Source organism: Xenopus laevis, chromosome 9_10L (assembly GCF_017654675.1).
Source record: "Xenopus laevis strain J_2021 chromosome 9_10L, Xenopus_laevis_v10.1, whole genome shotgun sequence".
Taxonomy (NCBI): Eukaryota; Metazoa; Chordata; class Amphibia; order Anura; family Pipidae; genus Xenopus; species Xenopus laevis.
Genome location: NC_054387.1, coordinates 97,296,398 through 97,318,877, shown reverse-complemented (window position 1 = coordinate 97,318,877; position 22,480 = coordinate 97,296,398). Strand labels below are relative to the sequence as shown.

The 22,480-nt window shown below is 34.7% G+C and overlaps 1 protein-coding gene across 9 annotated transcripts in view; it reads right to left on the bottom strand.

Annotated features, from left to right (window-relative positions):
* LOC108701881 (RNA binding protein fox-1 homolog 1) overlaps nt 1–22,480 on the bottom strand; it is a 375,478-nt gene that overhangs the window by 227,236 nt on the left and 125,762 nt on the right. The window contains exon 1 of one of the 9 annotated variants that reach the window (XM_041575886.1): nt 4,968–5,162. The exons of the other annotated variants lie outside the window; for them this stretch is intronic. The gene's annotated coding sequence lies outside the window, so the exon portion shown is untranslated. Of the gene's footprint in view, nt 1–4,967; nt 5,163–22,480 lie in introns of those variants that run through there. 9 annotated transcript variants of the gene reach the window in all.

Below are 22,480 nucleotides of genomic sequence, written 5' to 3'. Positions count from 1 at the left end.
GGGTTACTGTCCAATTGCTGATAACCGAGCCCCGGTGGCTCTTTGAATTTTCATCGTTTTTGGATTAACCTTGCTTTAAGAGCAGCTGCTTAACTGCTCTATATTCCCCTTAATCTTAGCCAAAAGCTTTTCTCTTGGTTTTAGTCAAGTATGGCAGTCAAGTCTGATAACCACTTGTAAGGTCATAGACTGACATCAGTGGTCAAGACATGACATAATTGGGAGTGTAAACATCCACAAGTTACACAAATTTAAAAAAGAACAGTGAAGGTGGGAGGTTAGACTAGCATGAGTCAGTTTCTTCCCCGCAACAGATAACAAAAATCCCTAGGGATATTAATAACCTTTTCTCAGTATTGAACACAACTGATCAAATTAACTACCTATCTCAACCTATATATATATCATTCAAAAAGACTAGCAACACCGGGATTTCAGTGAAAAAAGCAAAATATTGTATTCAAGGCAACCACACCCCACACTACATCAAGTTTGAATAGCCAATGATACCTAATCAATTAGGGAAGTGACATCACCCCAATATATATATATATATATATAGTATATTTTATCCTTATTGGAAGCAAATCCAGGCTATTGGGTTTATTTAATGTTTAAATGATTTCCTAGTAAACTTATGGTATGAAGATGCAAATTACAGAAAGATCTGTTATCTGGAAAACGTAGGATACGAAGCATTCTGGATAAAAGGTCCAATACATGTAGATACCTTGAGGAGTATTTACTGAAACTCAAATTTATCTCATTATTTTATTAAAACAAAGTTGACAACTCCCATCCATGAATTTAACTCATTTATCAAATAATCAACTCGACAGAATCAAATGAAGATTCAAATCATACAACTTTTTTGGATTTGATGTCTGAATTGCTTGATTTTTTGAGTTGTCGCCCGAAAACCCCCAAATATTTCATATTATCATATAAAAACTAGCACAGATCACAACCTCTTCAAATTGTAAAACGGATATCTGCTTTAGATTAAGTATTTTCAGATTTTTAGCAGCTTTGGGGTATAAAAAAAATCTCCAGTTTTGTTTCCCTCTAAATTTTTGAATTTTCCCCTTTAGAAAATTGACCAGAAAAAAAAAAGATATTTAATAAATAGGCTCCTTGATGTCATGCAGGGCATTCCTCAAAAATGTTCAAAATGTTTTGTCTTATGTGTATTATGAACAATTTTTTACAGGTTTGCCATTATTATTAACATTACTATTAATAATACTATTATTACATTAATCCAACTAAAGTGATCGCCAGTTACCACTAGTAAAGTAAAACTGCTTCCTGAATCGAAACCAGCAAAAAGACCCACATTCACTTATTTTAATTAGTACTTTGTTGTTGTTTACTAAACGCTTGGGGGGAAAAATCTCATTTATGTGGCATACAGAAAACAGAGCAAGTTTTGTAATGTCTTGATGTAAAAATATGGCAAGTGCACAATAAACTGGAATATAATAAGGCCTGTTTAGACCAGAATTTTGCATCTTTAGTGTTGGTTCCCCATCTCCTGCCACAAGCTCATGCAGTAGAGTGACTGCAGATGTGCCTTTGTACACTCATGTGATAATGCCATGCATTATGCTTTTGATCACCCCTTCTGTCTTCAAAACCTTCAGAGTCACAGACTCATTAAAGAACAGAGAGATCAAACAGCTGCTCATGTAACAGCTGAAGTAATTTCACTGCACATTCTCTTTCCAATTTATTTTTTCATTTACATTATTTGTTCCTTTGAATACATACATATGTGAGCTTGATTTTCTATATTAGTGCATAGAAATTGAAGATACATCAATCTTACTTTTCTGTCATCATATCTATCATTATATCATTATGTCCCTGCAAGCTCATGTTTCTCTGAAATGATTTTATGGTATATACAAAATGAGTGGCGTTGTGTTTGTATTCTCATACACATGAACATTACTGTACGTACATACACAAACAGTCATTCTAATCAGCCAGGTATACTTTCCTGATGTGAAGCTTAATAAGCATGTAAAAACAATATCTAAAAAGCTTAGATTTAAAAAAATTTATTTTATTGAATTTTATTTATCTACCATAGAGTCAATTTTAATTATTATTTCAGATTTTAGAATTATTTCCTTTTTCACTGTAAAAATAATACAGTAGCTTGTACTTGATCCCAACTAAGATAAAATTAATCCTTATTGGAGGCAAAAAATCCTATAGTGTTAGGGGGTTATTTACTAATCTCTGAATGCAAAAATCCCGAAAAATGTGTGTTTTTTTTTTAAATAAAATCAGACTTTTGAAAAATCACAAATTTTTCAGAATTTATTAAACCCTGAGGATGGAAAAGTCTGAATTAGAAAACCAGGCAACCTGTCGAGGTTGCATATAAGTCATAGGGTGAGGTCCCAATGATTTTCTGATGTGCACTGGGTTTCTTGCAATACCTCCAAGTTTTTGGAGTTTTCAGTGGAAAAAAACATAAGAAATCTGAATTTTCGGGTGAAAAATCGGAAAAAATCATGAAAATCAGATTTTTTTTTCCGCAAAGCAAATTTTTCGGGAAAATGTAATAATAAATAAGCATAAAAAACCTGAGCGGAGTTTGTAGCAGAAAATGTTGAGAGAAAATTGGACTTTTATAAATAACTCCCCACATGTTTAAATAATTTTTTTGTATACTTAAGGTATAGAGATCCAAATTGTGAAAAGACCCCTTATGCGAGATACCTCTGAATAACATAATCCATACCTATATGAGTCAGGAAAACTAAGTATTGTAAAGTTAAAAATAGACATCCTAGCATCCTTTTTCTCTCTCATCTGGTGGAGAATAGTAGTCAAATCTGGTAGTCTAATCTGGTGGACATTTTGAAGAATGGTAAAATGATCTTAAGCATTCTGTCATATGGTATTTTGCACCCTGGTTTTTATAAATTAGATACAAAAAACTGATGCAAATTAAGCCCTAATTACTGTGCATGAAAAACTGCAAGGAATAGGAATGTTAATCACTAAAACATTTTAGTAAGTATAACACTTGTGGGTTTTGTTGTACATGCTAAGGTCATACAATCTTTGCAATGTAATAGACTCTCACTATTTAGCAGAAATAATAAGAGTTGGTACCAGTTACACAATATCTTGCCTGTGCCACTGCTTCTGTCCCACTTAGAAGCTACTGCCAATGCAAATTCTGTAGGTTGTGGACAAAACAGGCTCAAAAACCGCGGATACTTTGCTGCAATGTTTATTCAACACAACATGTTTCGATCATTGAACACTTGATAAAGAGCCACAATGCTTGAAACATGTTGTGTTGAATAAACCTTGCAGCAAAGTATCTGCGGTTTTTGAGTTTGTTTTGTCCACAACCTCCACAGACTTGTTATCCAGAATGCTCTGGACCTGTGGTCTTCCGGATAGGGGTAGGGGATCTTTCCGTAATTTGGATCTCCTGAAGTCTACTAAAAACAATTTAATTATCAATTAAACCCAATAGAATTGTTTTGCATCTAGTATGGACTAATTATATCTTAGTTGGGATTATGTTCAAGGTACTGTTTTATTATTGCAAAGAAAAAGGAAATCATTTTTAAAAATGTCAATTAATTGATTATAATAGAGACTATGGGAGAGGGCCTTTCCATAATTTGGAGCTTTCTAGATACCTGTACTATGCATTCCAAACACTTAGGGGGTTATTAATCAAAACTATTTATCTTTTATTTTTGACCCATAAGTACAGTGTATAGTTTAAAATTTAGCATCCAAGAAAATTATTTTTTAAATCTTTACTTCTTCATACCTTATGTATCATGATGGAAAACCAAGAAAAGCAACAGGCAACAGACCAGTCCTTTTTCCCCCATTCAATCTATTTGTTTAAGTCTGTTGAAAATATCTTTCTCGGCAATTAAAGATGATTAGCTCCTATTTTTTTTCCTGATTGCAAAAGTGCTTCTAATACTCATTAATTGTGCATTAGCAGAAATGAAGCTGTGAGAGCATGTGAGAAGTGCAACTGTGAAATCATAGCAATGGGAGAAAGTGATCTCCAGTGTTATTAAAGGATCAGCAGTACAACCAGCTAAGTATGGCAGGGCATATACAAAATGCAAATTAAATGTATACAGCACTTTGTAAATAATGTATCCTGCAATGTTGATGTAAAGCTGATTGTTTTAGTGCTTTGAAATCCACCAGTCATAACTATTTAATTCATCTAATTAGCATTTAAAATGATATAGACCATTCTGTTAATTGTTCATTAAAATAAATAGGTAGAACATTTGTAGTTAAGCGCTATTTTTACCAAAAGTACACAGAATTATACTTCTTTGAAGGACCTTTTACACATACTCCTGAACAACTGGTTATACCACAGAAAGCGAAACGAAGTCACCTACACTTTATGACTCCTGTGACAAACACCTGCTATTACTTTACTTCCCTATGATCGAACACATGACCTGGTCAGCCAATCAAAATAATATTGTTTGAATCACAAAAGTATAAATAGTCTTTAGGAAATATTAGTTATTTTTTAAAACAAATTATCTTACTACATTCAAGCAATCTTAACGATAACGTGGATTTCAAAGTATATGCCAATTAAGTCGTCGCACAAAAACAGTGAATTAGTGTACAATTATTAAAAATAATAATATAAAATCATAGAAAAATTCTGCACCAAAATCAGTTCGGATCCCAGCACAGAAATAAACACTGTGTAAAGATTGCAAATAATAAAAAAAAAATTCTTTAAATTCTCATTTACAATCTTTTGCATCCAGTTTAGCAGGGTGTCAGGGTGCCAGTGCAGCACAATTCTAACTGCTGCTGATAGGTCATTATTTAGCAACTGTAACAGCACTTGAATGTAAAAGGAACTGTGACCAAGCATTTCACATTTCTTCTGCTGCCAGTGTCTAACATTGCTAATATGAAATGTACACACTCACCACACTGTGAAGTACGTATGCCCCTTGCGAGGTTGGCTGGCCACGAGACAGTGTTAGTGGCTACTAGGTAGCTCCATAAAAAAGAAATAGATGAAGAAAGCATTTAAAAAAAAAAAACCACGAGTGATATGCGCATGAGAAAGAATGAGGGATGGGAAATTAATAATCCAACAGGCAGGTTCTCTCAGTGTTATTAATCATGCTGTTTCTCACTAGCTAGAGAGGAGCAGAGATTTGCACATGAGCATGGGAGGGGAGAAGACATCATTGGCCGACTGTGCTCATTCCTATACATCACAGCCAATCCTTCTTTCTTGCCTTTAGGTATAAATATGGTATGTCTGTGAAGCAGTTACAATACCCTGGAAGATGAAAAAGCATGCTCTCAGGCTGGGTAATGCTTTTGTCCAGTTAATGCACTATAAACTTTATTTGAGCTGATTTCTCATTTGATACCCTTGTGACAGGGTCAGTGAACGGCAAGCTATTCCATCCCAAATCATGCCATAATCGAATTGCTGCCTATTTCCCAAACCTGTAATGAAAAAGGCAACCGAAATAATGCAGGTAATGTTGCCAGCCTCCCATTGCTGTCGTACATTATTACTGCCGATTGCTTGCCTCCATTTCCCCAGTATTCTAACAATGAATATATTTCACAGCTCACTTGCTTTACTGTGTGGGTGGTATGGCATAGACACCTACATGATATGAAAGGGAATCTAAATCAATAGGGTTTTGTCTGTGAAAAGGAATATAGCAGGCTGCTGATAAAAAAAGGCAATTTTGTCAGTGTGATATCCCTAGTGTGTGTGTATTTGGAAATGGGGGGGAGGGATTTTAAGTAACACACAGTTTTTTTCTAAATTTGTACATATGCATGCCTCTTTTGTTGATTTGTTCTAATTACATTCATTTTCACTACCTAAACCAGGAAACTCTTAATGCTCTCATGTAGAAGTATTTAATAAGTCCGGTGTTAACCCTGTGTTTGCCAGATAATATTAGAATTTTGTCAATAATGGCTTAAGCACACACGTTAATTTACTAACACTGGGCACATTTTCTCTAGTGCAGTAGTCACACTACATAACAGCCAATCAACAATTAATTTAATTACTCTACTGTAGGTAGAATAATGAAAGAAAATCACAAATGTATTGACGTGGGGTTACTGCATTAGGGCAATTTTACCTACTGCTGATAAATGAGTCCTGCTATACCTATTGCATTTCTTAAAAATGTTCCTAGAAGTATACGTTAATATTAACCTTTTGAATTCTGGTTCCAAGCAACTGTATTTCCTGCTACATGCTATTCTAAATCTAGGCCACAAACAGAAGGTTCTCTGCATTCATGTACTTATGGAGGGGTTAATAAAAGCCATTACAATAAACGACATTTGTAAAAAAAAAAAAAAAATAGTTGCTGTAAAAAGAAAAGTGCTGAATTTCATACCATCTGAAATACTTGAAATATTAGATGGATTTTTTTTTCTTATATTCATGATGAATGACTGTTTAATTAAAGGAAAATGCAAGGAAACATATGGAGGATTATTTTTACGGTTGAAAGATTCAGAAACAGCTGATAGTAACAAGAAGCCAAAAATGTCTTGAACCGAATTCAGATGCTTAAATATCAAAACATTTATTCAAAGAAAAAAAGAAGCAAATGTACAATTGATCACAAAATGAAGCACATCCCTGAGGTTATAAAAAGCTGCAAAACTACCATCACTGCATATTGTGTGATTCACCAAATTCAAAAAATATGCAAAAAAACGTTAACTGTAATAGATAGTAAACAAATTCTAGTCTATTGGTTTGTAATTTCGATACTTAAATATCATCTCAACCAACAAATGAACTGATAAAAAAATTGTGCTTTTGAGGATACATTTGCAATTTACGTTTACAATATTTTATTGTTAGCATTTTTTATCACGTACTGACAATTTTAGACTGCTAATAACAGGGTTTTGGCTCTACAGCTTTCTCTGAAAGTCAGAGACTCAGGCAACCTTAGGGTTAACTTATCACACAGGAAATTGATAGAAAGGCCATAGTCAGTTAGGGTGACTGATACTCTGACCTACAAAGAGAGCTGTGTTGAGTTGAAAGTCTGGTACTTCCAATCTGAAACGGTTTAAAACGAATAGTATCTCAGAAATCACTTAAAATAGAAAACCCTGAGTAAGTCCACAATACTTCACTATTTTGGGTGTAGAATCCCTTTAAGAAATAGATTCAGTATCAGTTAATAAGGGTCATACTGGCACATTGGGGGCCCACTAGGTTCCAAACTTTGGGGACCTGCATGCATGCGCAAATGCCAGTGTGCCGTGCAGCACCATATTTTTCTTTTAGGCCTGGCCGATTGGGGGGAGTGGGTCTGGGCCAACCCACTCCGACCCTGCAGCTAATTAGCTACAACATTTGCAAGGACAGATTTATCAAAGAATGAAATAAGAGAAATAATATAGACCTAAAAATGTGAGTAATCCCAAAAGTAATGACCAAAGATTTAAAAATACAAAAGCTTACTAAAGCATTATTAGGACAAAAGGACCAAAGCCTGACGGGTTTTGTGCCTCCTGGGACACTTGCTCATAAGATTATGAGCAAGCCTATAAGGCAAAAAACCCATCTGAAACCTCTACAATTTACCTCAGATGAGGAAAAATCCTTCATCACCCCAAGACGGCACCCAGCAAAGTTACAGCAACAGTAATGTTGTAATAGGTTTGGTAAAGAAACTTTGCATTTACTCACAGGTGTAAATAAACCCTTGAAGCTGAAACTTCTTATACACAGTTAGGGGCCAATTCACTAACTTCGAGTGAAGGATTCGAAGTAAAAAAACTTCGAATTTCAAAGTGTTTTTGGGCTACTTCGACCATCGAATGGGCTACTTCGACCTTCGACTACGACTATGACTTTGAATCGAAGGATTCGATCTAAAAATCGTTTGACTATTCTACCATTCAAAAGTCGAAGTACTGTCTCTTTAAGAAAAAACTTCGACCCCCTAGTTCGCCATCTAAAACCTACCGAACTCAATGTTAGCCTATGGGGAAGGTCCCCACAGGCTTTCCTAAGTTTTTTTGATCGAAGGATATTCCTTCGATCGTTGGATTAAAATCCTTTGAATCGTTCAATTCGAAGGATTTAATTGTTTGATCGAACTATTTGCGCTAAAATCCTTCGACTTCGATATTCGAAGTCAAAGGATTTTAATTCCCAGTCGAATATCGAGGGTTAATTAACACAATATATTTTCAGACTGCAAGTACCAGACACAAGAAGATGCTGTTTAGATAAATTTAGTTTGTCCAGATTCCCTTGCAAGGATGACACATGCTTGATAGACTTAATTAGCCTACATATGTCATCAGAGAACAATGAAATTCTCACTGGAAGTGTGTTTTTTTCAAAGAGAAGATGAAAGTGTGAATATTCTGCCATATGTTTTTTCTTAAATAAACTAGCATTCAAGCAAAAATTTTGGGAGAGTTTACTTTTTAATCAATGTCAAAGATTAGTAAATAGGCCTCACCATTTGTTTATGTTACTCCCTGTCTGTTTACTTCTCCCCCACTGCCCAAGTTCCTACTTACTTAAGCATAAAAAGTTATTCAATTTGTTTGTTTCATAAAGGCAAAAAGCCAGGATTATTACTACTTATGCTGCCATTCTCCAGAACATCTTGAATGTGATCCTCTAACAGGGCCTGTAACTGTCGTTTGGAGGAAGTAATTCTCCAGTACATTGGTACTAAACCAGATATAGAAAGAAAAAGTGGCCAGGCTAAACCTAAACTAAGCTCTCTAAGTGCTCAAAGGTGTATAATGTCAGCTCCTTCTTCACATTCATTTTGCTAAAACATGTAAGAACCATATGCTGTGTCAAACCCAAGACGATTTTTACAGATCTGCTCATATTTGGGTGTATTCCCGGTTATTAATATCATTACATGTCCCTGTGTGACATTGACATAATGATAAATTGTGAATTTATTGTTATAAGGCAGATGTTTTCCTTCTAACTCTCTGTTGTCCACAAGTTACAAAAAATTGCAATGCCTTTATACAGATTATTAGAAGGAATGCTTAAAGGCATTCTGTCATAGGAAAACATGTTGTTTTTCAAAATGTTTCAGTTAATAATGCTGCTCCAATAGACTGGAATCTGTTTTTCAAAAGAGCAAACATATTTTTTTTTTATATTTAATATTGAAATCTGATAAGGGGCTAGAAATGTTGCCAGTTTCCCAGGTGCTGCCAGTCATGGGACTTGTGCTTTGATCAACTTCAAGTTCATTGCTGATTCACTGCAGGTTGGAGGGATATCACCCAATACACTTGTTGGTTTAGGAATACAATTTTATATGTTAAAGTGAATTTGCAGTGTAAACAAAGAAATTAAGAAAGAAAACCTACACCATAAAAACCATGACAGAACACCTTTACATTTCTAAGACTTTGAAAACAGAACTACTGATTTTGTCTTTAAGATTATCCATCACAGATTTCATATCCCAAAATCCTATTCTTAAAACAATGATCCACACCAAATTAAGATTTCCACTATGCTTCATATAAGGGGGGATTAAGATTTTGGGACTTTTTTTATCAAGCTATCTAAAATTACTTGGTGTACAAAGCAGTGTACAATAAATACCAAATTAAAGGTATATATTTTCTCTTTTCTGCAGCCCAATTACCATATCTGACACCGTTATTTTAATGGCGTAAAGCAATCAAGTAAACTGGAAAGTTCATGTGTCAAGTAACGTCCAGCATTAAAAAAGACATTAAAAATTGGCTATGGATGACCATGTTTTTTGACATAGCATTTTCAAGCAACTGCTGAAAATTTTTTAAAAAAAAAACAATAGGCAGCTTGGTAAATGCACTATTTTTAACACTGCAATGTCTGGAGATCAACCCTTTGATTGCTGTTTGCCCTCTACGAGTGTCCAGCAGTATTCCTTGCTAATCTGGATTACTATCAGAGTTTAACCCTTACTGCTTTTAAATGGATCACCCTATGCTTGCTTGTGTATTATACCATTTTTGATAAGTAATCCGCTTCTCACCATGCACAAAGCACTGCAAGGCTGAATCAGCATGACCCTGCATGGCGAATGAGATATACTGTATCCTTTTCAATCAAACAGAAAGAATATGTGCTCCCTGGGACTGTTGTCAACAATCACAAAAGCTCAGTTGGATAAAAAGAAGACTACTAGTTAAACAACAGGGTTACAGAAACAGCAAACATCTAGCTGAAGTGATAGACTAAGATTTTAACACTGATAATGGCACAATGCTATTATGCTTATGATACAGTTGATAAGTGTTACTCATTTTCCTACGCATTTTGTAATGAAATCTGAGCTATATTAGTCTCAGCATTGTAAGCAATAATTACAATGCTATCAAGACATAAAGTAAACTAAAACTCTATAGGGGAATGTAATAAAAGTAATTAATGGAAAAATATTTGCAATGCCAATAATTATTTCTTTGTGCAATTTTTTTTTTCCTTTGCTTGAATTTAATATAGCTTTTGTCAACTTGGAAAGTGTTTGTTGACCCCTATACGCCAGTGGAAGAAAGTCTGCAAATATTATGTTTTGCACCAGTGCACATTGTCTGTAATAAAAGTTCTTAATTTAAGCAGGTTTTAAAAATGCACTATACTCTAATAAAGCATGTTTATTTACAGTAATTAGATCTGCAGATTTCAAACATTTACAGATTTAAAGATTTACAACATTATTTTTCTTTACAGAAAAAAAAGCAATTGTTCAGAAAACTAAATTGTGCCTATTGACTTTTAGTATAGCTGTTGGATAAAAACAGCTGACAATCATCATCAGGAGATGCTTCCTGCTTCAGTTTATTAAGCTTTTGCCTCTCTTGAGTGGGACAGGGGGTATTCTGGATAATCATTCATGGTGTTAACAGAGCAAAAATTAACGTTACAAAAACTAGTGTTAGTGGAGTAATGTTATGAAACCTAACAAAAAGAATGCAAATTGCAAAAGTGCTCAGAAGAGCACAGTGAGAAATATAAGGGTAAATGTTGTCTTCAATTTAATAGTGAACTTTTTAAAATAAAACAGAATGTTAGTTTAGTAATAAAAATAACATATTATAACATATATTATTAAGAAATAATGTGCACTATTCATAGATACAGTATATGTAGGAACAAAGAATGAACAGAACATGACATTCTAAACTTTATTCATGGTCTAGGAGGAGAAATCGATGTTCCCAGTTAGGCATATTTTCTTTGTACATGTTCAGGAGGAAGCTCTATAAAGCTGTTTCTGGCCAGATAGCTCTGAGACATCATAGAACTGCTGTTTTAATCCTACGACTGATTCAACTCAACTGTCTAAACAGCACAGAAATGGTAAAAATCTTTTAAACATCTTTCACCTAGCTAGAAGAAAACTTTAAATTAGAAATATGTGGGTGTTATCAAATATTGATCCATACAGGCAAAATACAACTACACTATAGTATATTTTAATGATTTCCAATACAGTTGGACCTTATCCTGATTATGTTCTGAAATGTTCAGAGAAATAGACTTAAATATAAGGATATTTCACACAATATTGCACCATAAACTATGGAGAACGTCTTTTGTATGTAAAGAGGGTTGATATAAAAATAAATAAGAGTCACACTGGATGTAATTGAAGCTGTACATTTTATCCAACCTCTGCATTTCTACCAATTACTGCTATTTATCAAAGAGCAGATAACATAAAACCTGGCAGCATAAAAACAAATTTCACTAAGTCTAAAAAATAGTGGAATATCATCAGAAGAGGGGAAAAAAGAGACAAATAATAAATAATTCAATATTCCTGCAGAAAGCTCTTGCAGAAGAGGCCTGAGCTGATTCAAACATCAGAAATAAGGCTGACAAGAGGTATATTGATTTAGACAATTCTATCATTATTATTCTAGCCTGAGTCCTTCAGGAAAGATGCTCCTTTGGCCCTGTTTTATTGCAGAATCTACAAACCTTCCTCTTACACTCTTTTCTTTTGAACTTTTCATAATTTCTCAGATTCAATCAAAACTCGTCAGATGATACACATGAATTGTTCACATTTTGTATTTCTTGAATTGCATATTTTCTACACCATAATAACGCAACATGTAATAATGTGTTTATTTACAAAGACAATGTTTATATTTTCATGAATCCATTAAGCTGCAACTTGTTTTTATATTAAATCCTTTTGGAAAGAATAATGGAATGGAATTTATCGAATAGATTATGAAGGCAAATTGTAGCAAAGAAAGTAAAAATGTTGTTCAATAAAAGCTCACATTAGTAACAGAGAGCCTCAGACCAGAAATATCTCTCAAAACCACACCATTTATGCATTTTGGTTCTGTAACTCTATTTAGCCTTAGTGTCTTTCCAGTTTGATTAAACTTTAATGTGCAGACTTAGTACGACAAAGTTGGGATGTTGCTTTAAAAAGTATTTTTTTGATTATGTCATCTAATATCGAATCAGACAAGCATCCTAAAATCTATGCTTTGATGAATGTGCTACTACCGAACTATATAAGCAAATATGTGGATATTATCACAAAAAAATACATTGGAATTAGATATTAACTTTCCAGGTACCCCATACAAGTATATATGAAACAGGAATTGCTCCTCTAAACACTTCTTCCATACAAAGAGTTTTGATGTTTTAGAGCTTTGAATCGTGGTTTCTGGTATACACTTCCTGAATTTTTCATTGTGAATTGTATGTGCAATATGTATTTTAATGTTATTTATTTTCTCTACTGTTTATCTGATCACTTAAGGTGGTTGCTAAAAGGATGACTGCATTTGTCTAGAAGATGACTGTTTTTTTTAAAAAAAGAATTGAAATAGTCATTTAGGCATTCTAACCAAGACAAATAATAATAACGCCATGTTGTTATTGATAAACTCTGCAGTGACTTTCTGTTTTCAGATCAATTATCCCATATGGCAGGATACATTGGGGTGTTTCACCATTGGCAAACACAGAAACACATTGCAGGCTTAAAGGGAAGGAATAGTCATATCATCAAGTTAAGGCATTTAACTTTAGACTCCCTAAAAAGCAAATACTTTTCCAATATACATGCATTACTTATTTTTTTTATTGCTGTAAAGATAAATGATCTTATTTCTTCCACTCCAACATCCAGCCCTACCTAAGCTGTTCAAAAAACGTAAGTAGTCATTGGCTGTTCTGTTCTCTCAGCACAGCTGTAACCTGTCAGAACATAGAAGACCAATTCACAGTGAGCACATAGTTCTTGCTTCCAATTGGCTCCAACTGCACATGGAGGACTGTGCATTAGGAGACCAATTGGATTATTTTGGAATCAAAGCAAGAGCTGACTGAGACTGTCTATGTTAGCAAAGAAATCCAGATTGTTGATCTTTACAACAGTAAGAATCAAATAATGCACTTATATGAGAAAACGAATCCCTTAACTTAATGAGATGCTATACATACTGTTCCCTTTAAATTATATGTTTATATACATTTACATGGTCTACACATTCTCTGTGAAAATCCTTATAAAGCAGTTATTGCAATGAGACATCAGGCAATTTACAGCAACACGTACAAAGAAAATTCATATGTCTTCATCAGTCATGCCTGTCACAAATTTTTCTTGAAAGGGTAACCGATATTATTACAACATTCACTTTGCTTGTTAAGGAATTTTTTGCCAATCTGTCTTTATTATATTATCTGTCTTTATATATATATATATATATATATATATATATATATATATATATATATATATATATATATATATATATATATATATATATATATATATATATATATATATATATTGTTATGTTATAATCTTTATTATATTTGTCTTATCATTATAATAAATACATATTAAATGGTTTATTTGTGAATTCCTCCTCTACCAGATTGCCCCTTGTTCTAAATGGGAATCTACCATGAGTGGGTGATGTCATGACCAACGTGGCTGTACAAATACAATTTTTAGACCATTTAATAAAATAATTGATATCAACTGCACTTTATTCATTTCAATGACACTTTCACTACCTTCTTGTGCTCATGCTCTATATGCTTCTTCATGTATAGAAAAAGAGCGATTATAGGCAATGATACATGGGACATTTTGTCACCTGCCATAAATCTGGGTTACAGACAATAGTATCTAGTTTCCATCCCACTGAAAGTAATTGCAATGTGAGTAATGTAAAAGCATACCTATTGCTACTGCTGTCTGAAGCTGCCTAACAAGGAAACTTTGGACTACTTTGCAACATGTATGAAAACTATGGGTGCTTTGTTACCTGTGGGTGACAAAATGTCCCATGTGTCATTGCCCTAAGAGAGAGTTTCTTAGATAGGTTAAGGATTATGGTATTTTGCTCATATTATTGCATACTACTATTTAATATTGTGGTCCTTGAAAGAGTTACGACAGCTGCATTCAGTGCATCTCCATATGCTGCAAAATAAGTATTCTTAATATATGCTTTAAGTGGGAGCCCTTTAACCCAAATTAATTTGTCTGTAGAAAAAAAACCCTACATTTATTTTAAGAATGAAATGAGACACCCAGATAAATACTTATATAATAGATTAGTTCATACAGTAATAATCATTAAAATGGTATCATTTAATCCAAATTATCTTGTCTGTTAATCTGCATTTATTAATAAGAATTATATGAAAAATTAATAAAAATACTGATAGATCACTATGTGCCATGTTAGTTGGTGTATCCTTTAACCCAATTTATCGTTTTATAAATGCTGATAGATCAGTACATACAGTATTAATAACTATGCGGTGTATTAAGTTATTTAGGAAAATGGTTCCTCAGAAAAAAAAATGCTCATTTAGGCATCAGTGAGAGAATCTACATTTCATCTTTCAGTCTCTTAATTACAAGCAGATAGGATGTGCCATAGAAAATTAACAATCTTGCAAAGACATCAGAGGTAAACACACAAAACAGGAGCTGTTAGAGGGTCAGGAGAGCAAGTCAATTTTGAGCAAGAATAAAAGAACTGTCATGTATATGATTGCTTATGAAAGGGATGAGGGCAATCCTGCCTTGTTATCATCAGTTAATTAGGCACCACAGTCAGGCATACACGCTCTGCAACATTTGGCATGGTAATAAAATGTTTTATTTAAATGGAAGACAAAACAAAAGACATTGCAATTGTGACAAGGCAGAATACAATATCCTCTCATAGAGCAGTTATATCTTATTGCTCTAACTAACAAAACCAATTGTGCTGATCATTTACAACAGAATGAATGGGGTTCATTATTCAGAAAAAAAATCAGCAAGATACTTTAAATACTACAATACAGGACAGTAAGTAAGCTGATGACAAGCATCTCAAAATATAGAAAACTACCAGTGCAAGGTATAAAGGGCATTCATTAGAATACAGTTGTGGGACCTGTTATCCAGAATGCGTGGGACATGGAGTTTTGGATTTTTCTGTAATTTGGATCTTCATACCTTAAGTCTACTAGAAAATCATATTCACATTAAATAAACTGAATAGGCTGGTTTTGCTTCCAGTAAGGATTAATTATATCTTAGTTTGGATCATGAACAAGGTGGTGTTTTATAATTAAATAATTAATTAAATTAATAATTTAATTAAATATAATAAAAATTCTGATTATTTGGATAAAATGGAGTCTATGGGAGAAGGCCTTTCCGTAATTCAGAGCTTTCTGGTTAACAGGTTTCCGGATAACAAATCCCATACCTATATCTGCATACTGCACACTATTTATCTATCTATCTACAGTTATATCTATCATCTCCATAATATATCTCTATGCCTCTGTCTTCCAATCCATATTTTTTTCTGTGCTGTTCTGCTGGACAGAATATACACAGCAGAGCTTGGAGCAGCACCCACATGTACCGAACTTTTGAATTTTGGGGCATTTTTGTCCAAAACAAAATTAACTAAGTCTGATCCACAGTGCTTAATTCAAAATATAAATTGTATCCCTAGTTTTTATCTTTTTATGAAGAAACAGCAATGTATACAACCTTGTGCTTAAAGGAGAACTAAACCCCCCAATAAGAAAAGCCCCTACCTACTACCCTAGATAGCCCCCTCCCTGCTTCTCCCCCCACATTGTTCATTACCCTTGAAAGTGTTCGGAATACATTGCTCACATATTGGTGCAGAGTAAGCACAGTGGAACTCATGGGCACCATCTTTCTGGATCTTCGGTCTTCATCTGAAAAGGGAGCACCGTACTAGCACCCGCACAGTTGGAGCAGTCTTCCAATTCATAGCAACTGTGCATGCGCCAAAATTGCAGTGAATTGCTGAAGGAAAGGAAGAGGACCCCAAGAAGACTAAAGATCCAGAAGATGGCATCCATGAGCTCCACCGTGCACTGATACGTGAGTAATGTATTCGGGACACTTTCAGGGGTAATGAACTATGCAGGAGGGGGGAAGCAGAGTGGGGGGCTATCTAGGGTTGTAGATAGGGGCTTTTCTTATTGAAGGGATTTCCTTTAAGATATAAGTAAATAACATGGTATACTGCTCTTTGACTAACAGTGGGCACAGTGACCAGTAAATGCTACCTTCTGATTGTTTGCTATGGGTTACTGCTCCTGGGCAAACTTAGTGCCTTTTATAACATAACATTATATTGTAAATTGGACATTTGTTTTAATCAGGGCTGCATCCCCTTCCTCAATCCTTTGCCCAATGAGGATGAATTATGCCTTAACATTCACATTTGAGTCCTCATGTAGGGATAATGTAAAAAAAAAAAAGAGCCTTTCAGACTTAGCTTTGTCTGGCCCCAGGATATCAACAATTTTAAATCGTTCAACCCATGCATAAAATGTTGACTAGTGATGGGTGAATCTGACCCATTTTATTCACCAAAAATTACCGAAAATGCTCTATGCCTGCCAAAATTTTTTACGGCGAAACTCCAAAATTCTTTCTCATCACAAATATTGACGCCTTCAGCTGTAACTTTGAGAATCCAACACCTATACTAAGCAGAAGCTCTTATTCCTCTTTTCACCACAGAAGCATAAGGAAAAAAAAAACGGAAGGATAATAAGCTCAAAATCTTGGCTGTTTGCAAGTCCATTTTAATAATTTCTCTAACTAAGCCAGTTTCTGTTTCTTATCAGCAATAACGTCTGCAAAGGTGAGTGAGTATCTATTATACTGTATATTGTGCATATTTCAGGACTTCAGAATCATTTTTGTTACTTTGATGCCCCTATTTATTTTTTTGAGTAAAGAGAGGATTGAGGATTTGGTTGGCTATGTTGGAGGAACCCTTAATAGGTAAAACAATGACTGTTGCATCCTGATCCCAGGAGGTCGAATGCCAAAACTCTAATTCTTAATTTACAAGATGTCTAGAAGGACATATAGTGGGAAAGGGAAGCCAGGTATAGCAAATTGCTGACTGAAGGCTTATGGCTAGTGATGAGCTTATATATTTGGCAGGCATGGATTTGCTGCAAATGTACGTGTTTTGCTGCTTGCAAATTTCTTTCACGAAACTACGTTGAAAATTCACCTGTGAAAAATCTAGTGCCACAAAAAAAATTGTTGCACGTCAAAATTGGCATGCGCATAAAACTTGACAAGTCAAAATTATTCAGACAAAATAGTTGCACGTATAAAAGTTGACTTTCATCAAAAAATTTACGCCATTAAAATAATTTTGATGTCCATTGAAATTATTCGGCAAAGTGATTCACCCATCACTACTCATGTCTGGAGCTGGACAAAAAGCTGTCATGCAGGGGTTAGTAGTTGGGTTTAGTTATGTAGCATGGGGGGTGGAGTGTAATTAATTTGACTCAGGTGCAGTTAGGGAGGGCATCCATTTTGGATAGAGCAAACAGAGAGCCACCCACTCTCCCATGGGTTAACCCTTTGTGCTGGTTGTAACAATAGTGTCTGGTGTTAGTGGGATACAGGTTAAGTCAACTCTGAAAGGTTATGGTTAGGCTAAAGTTCCCGGCAATGTGAAAGTTTGTTGGCAGTGCGGAGTTTGGCAAGTCCCAAGTTTGTCAGTGGGCCATGGTTGGTTGATTCTTCTCTAAGAGAGTTGGTGTCTGGAAAGTGCTATGTTACATTAGTTGAAGCATGCAATCTGGAGTACCCAAGTGACTGGTGGCTTAGCAAGATTGTCATGCACTTATTTTTGGTCAAGCCAGGGACCTTGCAGATGCTGAGTATTACTGTTATGCTACTGATATTCCACTGTCAATATTTATTGTTATAACACTGTTACTATGTACCTGTTATTTATATTTATGGTTATGCATTGTTATTGCTTATGTCTTGTAATAAAGAAATGTGGCCAACAAAAAAATTCCAACGTAAGGCAAGTGGTAATTATTTCTAGACCAGTTGTTCGGGAAATGGGTCAGGTATTTGGCCCTGCCCATGTCAAGTACCATCCCAAGAAAAGTCATTCTTCACCTCACTTTATACAAAACAAGGGTCATGTTGCTTGTCCACCACCATCTTTCTTTAAGGTATGGGGTATAATAATCCAGGAATAGTAAATAATTTATAACCCTTATTGCCATGGAGGGAATAAGACCATATTTTTTTTTTACCTTTTACGCCAGCAAAAGAAATTCTCCTAATTTGCTCATTTTGATTTTAAAATATCAGTGGTATAAACAAAGCAAATGTTATTCCTGTGTAATTGCATTTTAACATTTTTATTTTGACTGGAATAGTCACATTAGATAAGTGTTTTAATGAGGTATGTTAAGTCAGAGTTAGCAGTGCTGCTTCAAATTAAACTGAATTGTGCCCATGATGCTGTAACCCATAGCAACATATTAGAAATTAGCTTTGATCTGTCAAGTTAAAGTTAGGCTAATTAATGCAAATACCTGATTTCTGTCAAAGTTATATTATTAAATGAACTCAGATATTTCCAATTGGCAAGTATAATGTTATTAGGTAAAGAACATAAAAATCCCTTTCACAACTAGTACAATTACTTTATCTTGCAATATCAGTTAATTTCTTATTTAGCTTGTGAAATTTATATATTTGATTGAAAGGGGTGCATTTCAAAGTGTTTCTGGCACTTTACATTTCTCAATCAAATATACTTGTGAGAAGCCACATGGAAAATCCATTCCATTTTGAATAACATGCATGAAGTTTTCAGAGAATTAAACATCTATAAGTAAGCAGCTTGACCTGTCATGACTAAATCTGGGTAATTCAGTTAATCATCTTTGTATTTGGATGTAGGTGTTGGAAAACAAATCACACAACACGGTTACAGTAAACTAATATGTATACAACACTTGCTGACTATAATGTATAACAGTAACTTTCCTGAATAAACCAAACTATTACTAACTGTTGCACAGAGGAGTCTTTCTGCATATTAGAAATAAAGTAGGACATCATTCTTTATGGGGCACATTTACTAAGCTCGAGTGAAGGATTCGAAGTAAAAGAACTTTGAATTTCTAAGTATTTTTTGGGTACTTCGACCATCGAATAGGCTACTACGACCTTCAACTACGACTTTGATTCGAATCGTTCGACTATTCGACCATACTTTATTTCTTCGATATTCGAAGTTGAAGGATTTTACTTCAAGGGTCCAATTTGACGGTTTATTAACCCTCGATATTCGACCCTTAGTAAATGTTCAGTGTGCATGAACGCCCGTGTCAAGATGGGTGCCAATGTGGACGCATGTGTGTCATCACACACCGCGCGCAGAAACGGACGTGGGCATCTAAACATCTGATAATGTGAACGTGCACGGTGTCATGACGAAGGACGCAGGCGTCACTACATTTGGCGCCAAAACGCCCTCCTTAAAATAACACTCAGGGAAAGATTCTGTGCTTGGTGATAAAGTTTGCTCCTGTATACTTGTATCCTGATTATTTGATTCTGGTTTGACTCCTGCATTGAATCTCTGACTACGCTTGTTCTCCGCCTGCATCCGACCCCAGCCTGTTTACCCGATTACGCTTGATCTCAGCCTGCATCAACCTCGGCATGTTAAACGACTACGACTGAACTCCACCTGCACTGACCTCGGCCTGCCCATTCGACATCTCTTCTGCTTAACCCCTGCTACAACTACTCCAAGTGAACAGAAATTTAAAATAAAGTGGCCTATTAATACAGAAACATTAGGGGGCCCATTTACTTAGCTCGAGTGAAGGAATAGAAGAAAAAATACTTCGAATTTCGAATGGTTACTTTGACCATCGAATTGGCTACTTCTTTTTTAACTTTGAAAATTCACTCAAGCTTAGTAAATCTGCCCCTAAATATTTTCCTTTACTCATGTGAAAGTATTAGGAAATAAAGAGATTTAGCAACACCTATTTTGGTACAACAATATACATTGTTGTACCATATTATATAATTTATGTTGAGTATTCATGTTCTTTGAATTCTAAAGTTGCATAGCTTTTATTTATTTGTTTGTTTTTTTTATGTGGTTTTCCAACATAGAGGCCATTTGATGAAAGAAAGCTCCAGAATATAAAGGGTTAAAGGAAGATCCTAAAGGAATTGATGATTTAGAAGTAGTTCATCACACACTGTGTATATATTGATTTCACTTCCTCTGCATGCCCCTGAAGCCTTTCTAATAACAAAGAATCTAGAAGGTTCAATATCATTCAGTCAGTTCCTTTTGACAAGTCATTTTAAGAACCACAGTGTGCACATGATTGCTGTATATTGTCTACCTGACAACAAATTTACATACAAGATGTTACAAACCATTGTTCCAGTAACTCACAAGAGTTGAAAGGTATTGTGTTCTGGGAAATTACATTTGCATCCAGTTATAAGGTTCTGTTTTAGTTAAAAATAGACCTTTTTTTGTTTGTTTCTAAATTAGTGTTGGTACTACAAACATGTATTGCATTGCCATTATTATTCTTAAAATCATATTTAGATATTCACTTCTACGGTATGTACATATTATCAAATATTAAAATAAACAAACACGTGACAATCAATATGTATTTATAGCCCTGGTTGCTGTGTAATGAAGTAATAATGTTCTATTATAGTAGCTGCAGCATTCTACAGTTTGATACTCTGAAGTATGCAGTGGCAAGCTCTGGGCCAGCAAGGGGCATTGACTCAAGCTGAAGTCAGATATCAAGCAAAGTAGCAACCAGTGGCAAATCATTAAATTCTAAAGCAAGGAATGGTCCAAACTGTAGATCTTAATATCACTGTAGCATTGGATACTATACCTGTCCCTTCTGCACATGTGTATCCAAAAACAATATTCAATGCCACATTAAAAAAAATAAATCTGGTGTGTTGCATTTTAACCAGGTTGTATCATGGATTAAATGTATGACTTTTAATAGAAACAAATAAAGGTTATGTTTCAGTTTTCAGTTCTTGAATTAAGTACCTAAATGCTGCTATAATGGGATTCTCTACAGATAATCTGTATTAATTAAAACAACAGGAAATGTATGGGTTTACGGTATGCCTTTCACATGGGCTTCTTTTTTTCATAAATGTATGTATGTATCCTATGGGCACCCTGTCTGTATATATCCATATTAACTCTTGTATAAGTTTTGTGGGCACCCATATTTTCATAATACTAATTACTGCAGATAAACTTTTGGACTGTATCAACAGATTTTATTGACCTGTATATGGTCTCCTTAAAGGGATCCTGTCATCAGAATTTTCAAAACACATCAGTTAATAGTGCTACTCCAGCAGACTTCTGCACTGAAATCCATTTCTCAAAAGAGCAAACAGATTTTTTTATATTCAATTTTGAAATCTGACATGGGGTTAGACATTTTGTCAATTTCCCAGCTGCCCCTGGTCATGTGACTTGTGCCTGCACTTTAAGAGAGAAATGCTTTCTGGCAGGCTACTGTTTTTCCTTCTCAATGTAACTGAATGTGTCTCAGTGGGACATGGGTTTTTACTATTGAGCGTTGTTCTTAGATCTACCAGGCAGCTGTTATCTTGTGTTAGGGAGCTGTTATCTGGTTACCTTCCCATTGTTCTTTTGTTGGGGGGAAAAGGGAGTGGGTGATATCACTCCAACTTGCAGTACAGCAGTAAAGAGTGATTGAAGTTTATCAAAGCACAAGTCACATGACTTGGGGCAGCTGGGAAATTGACAATATGTCTAGCCCCATGTCAGATTTAAAAATTTATTATAAAAAAATCTGTTTGCACTTTTGAGAAATGGATTTCAGTGCAGAATTCTGCTGGAGCAGCACTATTAACTGATTAATTTTGAAAAAAAACATTTTTTCCCATGACAGTATTCCTGTCATTAGAAAAAAACTATGCCTAAAAAGGTAGATGTGCACTACCTTTGTCTCTATCCACTTAGGGGCACAATTATCAAAATGGGAGATTTGAGCTCAACACAGTTTTATCTTTATTAT